A 12495-nucleotide genomic window follows, 5' to 3' on the forward strand; every position below is an offset into this window, starting at 1 on the left:
CCATCAGCCCTTGGGTGCTGGCCAAACACCCCACTTGGGCTCGCCTCTCCCCACTGCCTGCATTCAGCCCAGCCTGCTCATGCTCACTTGCCTGCATTGGCTTTCTCCTTCTTGGTTCCTGCCTTCTCTCCTGTAACCTCCGCTCGTCTTTTTCTCCTTCTCCTGCACTTAGCAACCTCGCGCTTCTATTATTTCTCTCGAGGACATGGATTAGGTGTGGCAATTAGCAGCTCCCGGCATCAATTACGGATGCAGACGACTCCTCACCTGTGCACTTAAGCGAGGACCGCCCGCATCACAAATTCACCCAGGAACCACTCCTGACACACTACCACGCCCCCTCACTAAGCCGTGAGTGTGGCAACTATTTATTCAAAGAGTGGCCTTTTGTCTTGAGCTGTGGACCTGCTATGCCACAGCCCTTCGAACCCAACACTGTTGATAATGTAATCAGATGAGCTGGACAATGAGGACACCAAATGAAGCAAGGGGAAAGATGCAAAAGTGCTTTTATTAAAAGAGAAAAAAAAGTGTCCAAATAAAAGTGCAGCGCATCAAAGTCATTAAATAAATAATCCATAAGACCAGGGGAAACAGTGGAGGTTAAAATCTAATAAACAGTTCCATTGAAAACGAGGCTAAAATACTGGCTGGAAGCAGTCCTTTAAAAACAAAACCCAGTGCCTTCTTCAACTGGTGGCTCCCCTGCTTCTTCCATCCGGGCCATGCACCAGGGGAGTTGCCCTACCTGCAGCTGAGCTTCTCCTACTGTTGGACTGTAAGCTTCCCAATCCTTGGCTTAGTTTAGCTCCTCCAAACTGAGACTTGGGTTCCCCAGTGACCAGGGCGCTGACGCTGGGGCTTCCAGCTCCCAAGCCTCTGATTCCCGCTGCCTTCCACGGCGAGCTAACCACCTTCTGGTCACTCCTATTCCTCACAAGAGCAACCACTACTTTCTGCCCCCAAGTGCCAGCCAAACACTCTACTAAGGAGCTCCTCTCCCAGCTGCCTGTTGTTAATACCACAAGTCTGCAGTCACTCGCTCGTTAACTCACTCGCTCAATCATTCACTCACTCACCACTGTAACTCGCACACACGGGCTCCTTCGCTTCCAGCTTCCCCTTCTTCCTCCTCTGACCTCCGTTCTTTCTTTCTCAATCTTCTTTTCTTCCCCTGTTTATAATGGGGACGTGGCACAGTGGTGGTGGTTAGCAGCTCCCGGCATCAGTTATGGATGCGGATGTGCACTTAAGCGAGGAAACACCCCACCATGACACTTCAGAAAAGCTCTGGCCACACTAACATGTCCCCTCTTTAAGCTATGAGTGCAATGACTATTTATTTTAAAAGCTAGCCTTTTCTTCTAAGCTGCAGACCCGCTATACCACAGGTGTGTTTATGAAAGTGAAGAAGTGATGTGCTAAAACAGACCTGTAAAATACAGAAGCAGCGCATGGCATGTCTGGAGTAACACAATGCCAAAATTAGAAGGGGGTAAAGCAAATGAATGAGAAAAAAAACACAACATCTCCCACTTTCCTCTTCCCATCAGGATCCATATCCAGACTCTTTTTTTTTCTCATTCAAATGAGCAGGTGTGATAATTCAAAGACACTGTAACAACAATTAACAATCTTACTAAGAACTGTTTCTTTGCATTTGAGTATTAGTATTTGCCTTCGAATGGGACGTTTTTTTATATAATACTTCAAACTATATTTGAATGGTCTAATTCAGTCTGACAATCATACATTTCCACGTCCTTTAAAGTGTCATACAGAGAAACAGAAGAAGTACAGCACCACTGAGAGAAAGGAGAGGAGACAGAACACAGCCCTGAGGGGACAATGCGCTAAGTGTCAGGGAGCCCTGACCAATACCTGCACATCTTCACTCTCTGATGTTTGTTCGTCAAAAATTGAGAGATCCAGAGACATGTGACATAGTCCGGATTCATACTGAGAAGTTTCCTATGAGAAGCTCTAGTGTTAATGCTATAAATACAGAACTGAAATCAACAAATAAGGTCCTGGCATACAGTAAGTAGCTGAGGTGTCTAAATGCTTCATGACAGCCATACACAGTTTAATCATCTTATAAATAGTGGAAAGTTACTGGTTATCAAAAGAAAAGAAAAGAAAAACAATGTGTCATTTATAGGAACTGGCTGTCAAGAAACCTTTGTTATAAAAAAGTAATATGACTATACACATAAATTGATACACAGGTAGATACAAAAATAGTGTATTATTAAAGGCATTTTAACCTCTAAGGTTATTTTTACTGTATATTGATGGACAATTTAGTACTGGACATGCCTAAATTATTAGTCTTGATTTAAATGTACACCCCAAAATACCTACCTATGTAACATTCAATCATCAGTTATTCTCATCACTGACAGTACCACAGTGCACTTTACCTAAAATGAACTGCACCATATTCTTGATGGCACTTTATTCTCACAGAGAGGTCTGACAACCTCAGCTTCATCACCTTAGCAAGGGCAAAAAGTTGCTCTCCTCATGAGTTGCATTCCTGTCAGACCACCTATATAATTCAGACTCTCAGAACACTACCTCTGAAAGAGCTGAACAAACAACAAGTCACTCGAACGAGCATTGCTTAAACTTAAAGACATACAACTCAACCTGAAGGAGCACATTGCGATATGCACTCATTGCTTGGGTTTGGCAATGTTACTAAACAGAGCAGTTTCAATGGAGTAATGCTTAAACTTTATTTCAATCGTTATTTACAATTTTTGCAGAGAAACCAAGCATTAAATAATAGAACTAAGAAGCAGAAAAAAACATAGAACTGGAACAATTCAAATCAAAGTCTGAATCACCAAGAAAGAGATGCCCTATGATGCTTTAAAAGTATGCACCATGGCTCAGCCTTTCTCTTTTCCTCCAGTGAAGAGCATTTTCTTCTTATGGGTGATGCTATACTTTCATCCTCTGACAGCATGATGTTTTGTTGCATCTTCATAACTGTCCATGCCTTTTGTCTCTCATTTCAGCACTGCCTATCATATCTGTCATATCAAAAGCCATATGTCACTTGCCTTTCTTCAAGGTTCGATAGTGTCTCCATCATGCCAATAGAAGTCCTTTCTTTCATACTGTGGCCTATTTGTAGTGAGTGATATCAGTAAAAAAAAACAGGACAACTGAAAATTTTTCTTGGTCTTGCTACCTGTTAGTTATTTCAAGGTAATTATGAGATACAAAGTAACAAAGTTTCCAAGCCCCTATGACAGATATTCCTGCAAGCATATATACACACTGGTTAGTTTATCTGAGCTGAAACATATACATTCTAATAAATAATAACACTTGTTTTTAACATTTGCATATCTTTCTCAGAATGCTTGTCTTTTTGCATACATACATCCCAGAATTCAACACTTTATTAAAACACATTGGTTATTGAACTGGCCTCACTGAATCTCCAATTCAGCTACTGTATACAGCAAGTTAAACACATTCATGCAGTAACTATCAGAACCACAGGGAGATGTTGAGAACGTCTCATCACATGAGATAATGTGAAACTGTAAATATAAATCTATACAGATACTAGTAAGTACTCGTTTAAAAACATCAGGTAAGTACAGTAGCATTTTATGTACAGTCTGCTTCTATGACCAAGAGCTCAATGCTTACTTATTACAAATAAAACATTGGCTTTAAAATTTCCCTTACTAAACGTTATTCCAATAAAACATACACAACAAGAAAATATAATAACACACAGGGATTGCCTTTACAAGACTTAAATAAGAAGGATGGCGAACAAACGCACCAATGCTGTCTGCTGCCGCACTCATGTCCTACTGTCCCTACATCCTTTCACAGCCTTAACTATTTGAGTACAACCACAAGAGGCTGCCAAACAACTAGAATACAACTGGTAGGGTGCTGAACAGTTATTCTTGTCAATCTATTTAGCTGCTGGTTAACAGAAGAACACATCTCAAGGCCCTCCTTTCCTCCTTTTCTAAGTTAGTTTCAGATTTAGCCCACAACGTCCTCTAAAACTTTGCTTCCCTTGCTGACCCTTGCACCTTCTCTCTGCAGCTTCTCAACCCATCTCGACAACAGGATATCATCAGCCCTTGTGACCTGCAAACTCATTGCCTGCCTATCATGTTCTTGCACTTACTTTTTTTCAAATCTTTATGCTAAACTCCTGTTTAAATGTACACATCTTATTCACTTAAAAGCTACATCTCATCTAAATAATGATAAAATAAAAATGCATACATTAAATATTACAGGTTGTATTTAACATACTTAAAAGCCTGAAGTTTTTATCCTCATTATATATAAAAATAAAATTTCCTTTACATTAAACAGACATTTTTTTAAATACAAAAGGATGAAAATATCCATAATTAAATTCTTTAGTTCTTTACCAGGTTAAAGGTCCAAAGACAGAATGATCCAGGTAATCAAGTTTGCCCCTCCTGAAGTGATCAACTCCATTTTTAGGTGGCAAGCTGAAGAGTGTTACAAAACATTATGTGCACTCAAGATTAAAAATGTCCTCTCTTTCAGACAGAAACCTGCTGGCTTAAAGATAGACATCTGATTGGTTGAAACATTGAAGAATTTGGAGGCAGAAATAATTGTCATATTTCAGCTTTGTTTCTTGATTTTCTTCTTAATAAAATGTAATTAATGGAGGCACTATATCTGAGTCCTTCGATCCTTCAGAAGGAGTATCAGACACTGAATAGGGTAAGAAAATTAATAAATATCCATGAGAAATAAATACTAACATTAAAGATAACATTACATGATTTCTTTAGTGATTTTCATTTACTGCTTTCATTTAAACACACTGAGCCAGTCATAGACATTCGGTGGTTTGCTCCCATGAAAGCAATTGACTAGTGTGACCTACCCAATGACTGAGATCAACTAATCTGTGACATGCTATGATAAAATTTTGTCTTTAGCTGGAGCGGAAGCACTGAACACCAATTAATGCTCATCTTGAAGTGCAATACATAGAAATGCAGCAGTGAACAATAGGGAACACAGGGGTTTTGAACCTCACAAACAGAAGAGAAACTGATGACTTGTGTTTTACCTACTAAAACAGAATAAAAAAGAACAAAAAAAGGAAAAGTGACAGCTGAACTCACTGCAGCTATTAACGCTTTGTATAGTGCTGGCTCCATCAGACATAATGGGGGCTGTGGACCTCACAAACAGAAGGGAAGGTCATCTGTCTCATCCTTTATGAACCACAACAAAATAGAAAAAGAAAAGAAATTAATGGGCAAAGATTGCTGCTGAACTCACCCCTGTTACAATGCTAGATCCATCAGGCAGCACACTATTGGCTGTCAGAAAAAGGGTGTAAGCATGCCTGTACTGGGGGATTGAGGCTCAGTTGGTAAATGTAACTTAGGCTGTGATTTTCAGTCATGTAATCTGACACGGTGTAGCAACTGCAATCAGCAATCTGATACATATATCCCACTGCAAAAAGTCGCGGAATGAACATTGGCTTTTGAAGTATGTGTTTTCAACAGTCTTGAAGATAAAATGTACTAAAAATGTATTAATTTATCAATTCATTTTACTCAGCATGCCAGGCGTGTCATCCAGGGTGCTGAGCAGGAAACAGCCACAAATTTTTAGGTGTGGTTATAATCGTAGATGTCATCTGTGGACTTTTTAAATCACAGCCTCACAGCAGAATTCTCATACTAGCTGTGTATCATTATGGCTATTTCTAGGAACCTCCAGTATAAAAGTAATGGAACTGAAACATCTATCAGATTCAGTCTGATTTTTTCATGGCCCTCTCCACTAAAAAGCATAATTGGATTAAATTTTATAACCAGATAATCTCTGCTGTTTCAGTATGAGAATACATGTCTGAGAGAACTCGCTAAAAATGTAGTAGTGGACAGCAGCAAAATTAATGGCTGAAATGGCTGTGCCCATGGAGTTTATAAACTTGTGCACTTTAAATGTTCAAAGTTCAACTGAAAACATAAGCGAAGCAGCAGTTTGCTGAATAGCCAAATGTTTTTGAATTTGTCAAGGCAACATCAACAGTAACATTTCAAAAATGTACGTCTTGGGACTAACACACGATTCAGTTGTATTGGAGGGGTGTTCTGCTAGTGTGGTGTCAACGTGTTAGGCCCATTTATTGTTTTGGTTGCATTGACTACAGAAATCTGCATTTCTTGTTGCTCTTCAATATCATTAGCAAAAATACAATCCCTCAGTTAATGGGAGTTCTGATCATATCCTTCTTACTGGGTGTAATGGCACACCATCTCGTTCAAATGCATATTTTAGTGGTCATTTTTGTGAGAATGTAGCTGCCAATTCTTTGAACCTCACATTTCCTTCTCCTGTATTATTATAACTAGGAACGACAGAGAGGACACGGAGCTGGCAGCAATGCACTGTTCACTTTCAGCACTAGTCCATTTTTTGAATACTAGCAGACAGTTTTTTTCCCATTCAATAGGTTATGTTTATTTTTAAACACATGGAATCTGCCCTCTGCACACATGATAAACATTTATATGCTCAATATGGGCCTTTTTGGGAGATTTTTCAGCCATAGACAGATTATCCATCACAACCAGGCCTGCTGTCAGTGAAGGACACCGCTGTACTTTGCTGTTTCTACTTTTTATTCTGTCTTTATGGCGCCTTAGATTATTTTACAAATGTTACACTCAATGAACTGTCTAATATTTACCACCCAAATTTAAAGCATATCTATGGATAATATACACACCTGACCATGCAAGACTCATGAAGATTAAAGAAATCATTGATAAACTGTATTTTACAATTCTTATTTTTCCTCACTCACACAGTATTTAATTGTCACAAAGAATTAATGACTCATATGCATATCCAACTTACTTGCTGGAGGAACAATATCTAAACTCCCCTTTCGCTTAGAAACTCTCTCAGCCTCTTCTTCCATTCCCATCTTTCCAAAATCTATCCTTTTGAACGAGCTGGTCGTTTATTTTGAATAACTCTTTTAAATGTTGTAAACTCATTGCAGTGTTGTTGAGAACGAGACACCTCTGCTCACAGTTTTCCAAAAGCTTCTGGAGGTTTTCATCAGAACCCTGAACGTATTCTTCAATTGTACTCTTTAGACGACATCCTTGAGTGAAAACCACCATCATATTTCCTTTGTTTCCATCCAACATTTTTTGAATTATGTTAGCTGTTTCTGAGTCTTCCTGTGTGAAATTGTTCACCTCCACCATCAAAAGAAATAAAAAAGGGCCTGGAGGGGCCATTTTAACATCTGTTTGAATTTTACCTGCGACTTGCCCATTGGAAGGTGAGAACTGAAGAAACCTGGAGTATCAATGACCGTGATGTGCGACCACCTCTCACCCCATGAAATTTTTCACAGTGTTTAGTGGCTGATTGTTTGGCAGGATCAGTCATGATCCCTTCTTTCACAACCACACTGTTAAATAAGGTGCTCTTTCCAATTCCACATCTTCCAACCAAGACTATCTTCAGATGTGCGAATCCTTCATTGTCACTCTTCTTATTATAATCCCTGCAAAACAGTATATGAAGACTTTATTTACAAAAAGATGTCAAAAAGTAACTGTGATGTACCAAAAAGCATTCTACTTTTCACTGAATATGTACTTTTAATCATTTATAAAAACACACAGTGCTTTGGTTAACTGATGACAAACATCAATAAACTCAGCTATCTTTGACGTCAGCGTCTGTGTTGGCTACGTTACGTCTAGACATACATTTCTTGTGAAAGCAGCTTTCTTTAGTAAAATCCTGAAATCTGTGAATTTTTCAAGAGAACCAAAGAACCCAAACTGTTAACCTCCAGGCTATGCATAGTTGTGATTGCTTTGTATGAATTAAAAGTTATGTAGACTCTAAAATGGGCTACTTGTTAAAGGAATGCTCAATCTAAAAATATTCAATTTTTAATGTTACTTACCACATGCAGTTTGTAGTGATGGGCAAGAACAATTTTTAATACCATGTTTTCATGTGTAATGGAGATATAAAAGAGTTTACAATATAAGACAAGCCAATTATGATTAATGATATGTAACAGCAAACAATGTGAAAAATATCCATGGAAAAAAAATCTCACATTACATAATCTACATGTCAGTTAAAATGTGCAAAACACGTGCTAAAATGTTATTAAATTGATACTTCTGGAAAAAATCAGCATGCATTATAAACAGAAAACACAAGTCACATGGGATTAAGTTTTTGAAAAGAAGATCTGCCTCTCCCCCTCAGTCATTGGTGAAGAGTCCCATCTTCTCCCCTCATTCATTGGCCAGCAGCTCTTTACTCAATTCCAAAAAATCAGTTCTGTGTGACTTGCAATTCTTGTTTATGGTGTGCGCTGATTAAATCATAAACCTTTTTTTATCTCCATTCTGCATTATTTTATTCTGCCATCTTACACCTCCTCAAAACAGGTGTCATTTGGTGCAGTGGCTACTGCTGCTGCCGCTTTATAAATTCAAATGCCACTCCTGATTTTTGTCCCTGACGAGTCTGCATGTACTTCATGGATTTGTCTCCCACAAAGACGTGCAGATTGGTTAAGTGGTGACTGTAAACTGGCCCTGTATACAGTAGATGTGGCATGTGGACTGGTGGAGAGTTCCTGCCTTTTACCTGTTACAGATACAATAGACTCTGGCACCTCACCAACCTGACATGTACTAAGCAGGTCTGAGAGTCTTTCTTGTTGAAAGTTGTTGAGATGTTCTGCAGTATATATAAATTTATTACTGTATTTACTTACCTACTTTTTCACCCAGACTAGTCAGAAAACTGCCTGTCGACAAAAAGAATAATCAGTAATTAATATTTATTAAGTTTAAAGATGGCAGGTAGAAATGGAGGGTTTTGAAATGGCAAGTCAAAGCCCAGATCTGAGTCCCATTAATATACCTCTGGGGGTGATCTGAAACAGGATCTGCACACAAGACACCCCTCAGACATCACATAGCTGAAAGACGTCTGCATGGAGGAGTGGGAAAAAGTCTACCAATCAATGTCATTTACATGATCAGTACATCGTTTATGTCACACAGTCAGGTGTCAACCTCTGGTTAAAGAGTCAAGTGTCTTAGTCACCAAGCAGCGTCACACTGACTGCCTAATAGAGTTTCAAACTTTTACATCAAACACTTAATATTTACTAACCTGATACTCATAGTTTTTACAAAGTGAACTCTTTTTCACAAATAAGTTGTATTTTGCAGTGTCAGTCAGTTTAAGTTAAACTTGTCTATGCTTGCATCTTTATGAACTCTATGGTATACTTTTCCTTCAGTCTTCAAAGAGATTTGTCACTTAATATCAGAATAGGAGTTTAAGGGATGAGCAAAGGCACAGATTTTGAAATTTACTTTAAATATTGCCCAAGAGCAGTAAGAATGTCTTCATTTGATTTCAGTAACTGTTGGTTATGGTAATCAAAAAATACAAAGAACATATTGCATAAATACATAGTCAAAAGAAGAACATCAAAGAATGCCAGATAACCATTAATATCTACTATGGCACTCCAACTCTTTAAATTTGAACTGAATAGATATTTTTCAGACTTACTCAAAAGCACCAACTTCACTTAAAAAGGGAAACGAAACTTCATGTAGTTTATTTAACAAATCCCAGAGATGAGCATATTATGTCAACTGGCAAGTCTAAAATTCTGTATGAGTGAGTGTGCCATGCAAAAAGAATCTGGAAAAGTAGCACTAGTAGTGGATACATAAATGGCTTTTTGGAAGGGTTTTAGAAGATCTCATTACTTTAATATACTTTCAAATTAGTTTGATACTGCGTAAGCTTATTCCAGGAACAAATATCGAGTATCATCTAAAAAGCAAGCAAAAATTGTTAAATGGAGTTAATTTTAGAAATTAGTTTTTCAAAGAACACCATTTTCCCAATTGTAAAAACATTTTTAACAAAAATCAGTTGTTTCATACCTCTTCCTAAGTTTTCACACAATATAAAAAACTTGCTGGGTTCACATCAGAACAACTACTTTCGACTTCTGACAGCAGCTTAAATGATTTTTTCCAGGAAATGATTACCTTCATGCTTTGTAAAGAGATTTTAAATTTCTGCTTGAAGTTATTTAATGTGTCACTTTAATAGCCAATTGTAGTCCACTTTTCTGTTTTTCACACCATGGGCTACATTCACAAGTGGACTGATTTTGAGTTGGTGTTGTTGTTGGTGCCTTGGCAAAATTGTTTGTATTGCCTTTAGTTTTCTACTTTAATTTCCTGTATTTCATTTTGAGATGGGGTGCTTTCTTTTTTGATAAAGGGCTGTTTTTCTGCTATGAAGCCTTAACATAACTTCTACTAGATGTGCTACAACTACCTGTTGGGGTATTTTTTATCATAAAACACAAAGGTGTGAGCTTATTGCTTACCTGCTGTGTTACCCAGAAAAGTCACAATTGATCCTACAAAAAATTGAGGTAAAAAGTATCAGAAAATGATCAGTGGTTTAGGAGCTTTGACATAATCTGTTGAACACGTACACATATTAGGGTCCTTCATCTCTTAGTTAAAACTCCTGCACACCATTATCAACATTTTAGACCACCAAAGATAAATGTGACATGTTTAACTGGTTATTTTGGAAAACATACAAATCACTTCAGAGGCGGTTTCTTTCACTGATTATTTTATTACATTAACTAGCAACATTACCTGTCAAAGATTATTAAATACAATTTAATATCTCTCAACCTACTCTGTACCTACAGGGACTTTCTTAGGTAACCTTGCGTAAGTGAACCTCCCTTGAGAGACGCTCCTTCTTACAACTGTGTCTCTGTAAAGCCTCCTTCTCAGACTTTGTCATTATTTTTGAGAGGCCTTTCTCACCTCCTATCTGCTTTCATTCTTCCCGTCTTTGAAGGTGATGCTCTCAGCATGCTTCCTGCACCTTTACTCCTCCACTTGTGTTTCACACTCACACTTCTTCTTTCATCGTGTCACCAAAGCCAAACTGACCAATCAGAATCCTCTGAGGGACCGGACACATAAACCTTAGTGTTTTATTATATAGTAGATAGCAAAATACCTGCACTTGCGTATGGGGAAGCAAAGTACTGCCTTAAAATTTTTATTAAGAAGAAAATTAAACCTTTTTAAACTGAGGGAAAATATACCAATAATTATTTGTTAAGGATCTCTTTCTATACCACATTGTCAGTTCGGCCCTCCGGTTGTAATATGACCAAGCTGTGCGCTGAGTTACTCTTAAGCATGCAACGTACAGTTGGCCATGTGAACAGTAATCTTGTTTCAAATCACACAGCTTGGATTGCTGCTGTCATAATCGGCCTGAGTTTCACGGTTTGTTTCAATTACGACAGTTTTGTAGGACTTGTGTTGAAGTGACATTCGGCATCTGTCAAGCGTTGTAAGTATACAACCGGCTTCATCGATAACTTCACATCCAGCATTTAACCAATTTGCCGTATAACCGATTGACAATTTTCGCATTAATTCTTTTAACTTAATCGTTTCTCTGTGCTAGGATTGCAGGTGTACTCATTTCTTCTGTTGATAACCCTTCGGGATGAAATTCTTCAATAAGATCTGGACATAATAAGTCTTCTTTTATTGAGAACTTAAAGTGAGGAAAACATAAAAGTTTACAAGAATGCAGGAACTGAGTCTGACAAAAGCATTCACACGAATGAGAGGTGAGAGGACCGTGGGCACTTGCCGTTAACTGTAAATAGTTGAGTGGAATGTGGGACTTGAAAAAATATCTTTGCAATAGTCTCGTCTCGTCTCAAGATTTTCTCTTATAATAGAGAGAAATTGGTCACTGTCACATCACACCTAGTCCAACTATCAGTACATGCAGATCTTTTAAAACTGCACCTCGGGCAGCTTAACTCAGCACCACACATTTATTCACACCCTCATGTACATTAGTGTTCTAGTGGTGGAGTTGTGTCAAGTCAACATACTGAAAAGTTTGTTTATTTAATGTATAAAATCCCAGCTCTGTCTGGTGGTTTGTACCTAATGCTTCAGATCTACTGGTAAATGCCAGAGGGTGTGCAAAAGGTTAGAAGGCATAGACTTTAAATGGTGGCACTTGAATACTTCAAGATGTTACCCAAATTCTATAGTGGCAAATAATGGCACATGATACAACAGACAACGCATATTGGTACTACAGATGACAGAAGCCACAACTCACTGGAATAGCAGATCCAATGGCCAGTTAGGAGAGGGAGGAAGCAGTCGAGGTGAACATGGACAGCTCTTTGGAGAGGAGAGTGAAAGTGAAATAGGATTCTGCCCACCTTTAACTTCACTGGAATGTCCACATTTACTTCACATGCTACCATTGTGTTTTTTGCTTTCCACACATGAAGACAGTAGGATTGGAGATGAAGGACTAGAGGATAAATTCATTCTGTCATTC

At 38.2% G+C, this 12495-nt stretch overlaps 1 long non-coding RNA gene across 1 annotated transcript; it reads right to left on the reverse strand.

Annotated features, from left to right (window-relative positions):
• Positions 1-7565: 7565 nt before the first annotated feature.
• LOC120536892 lies at positions 7566-10686 on the reverse strand. Its single transcript, XR_005635222.1, has 3 exons — positions 10472-10686; positions 8822-8854; positions 7566-7579 (listed from the first exon to the last, which is right to left on the reverse strand). It is a non-coding gene; the product is annotated as an uncharacterized LOC120536892 (long non-coding RNA).
• Between the last annotated feature and the right edge of the window lie 1809 nt (positions 10687-12495).

The sequence above is a fragment of the Polypterus senegalus genome, chromosome 10, assembly GCF_016835505.1.
Source record: "Polypterus senegalus isolate Bchr_013 chromosome 10, ASM1683550v1, whole genome shotgun sequence".
Taxonomy (NCBI): domain Eukaryota; kingdom Metazoa; phylum Chordata; class Cladistia; order Polypteriformes; family Polypteridae; genus Polypterus; species Polypterus senegalus.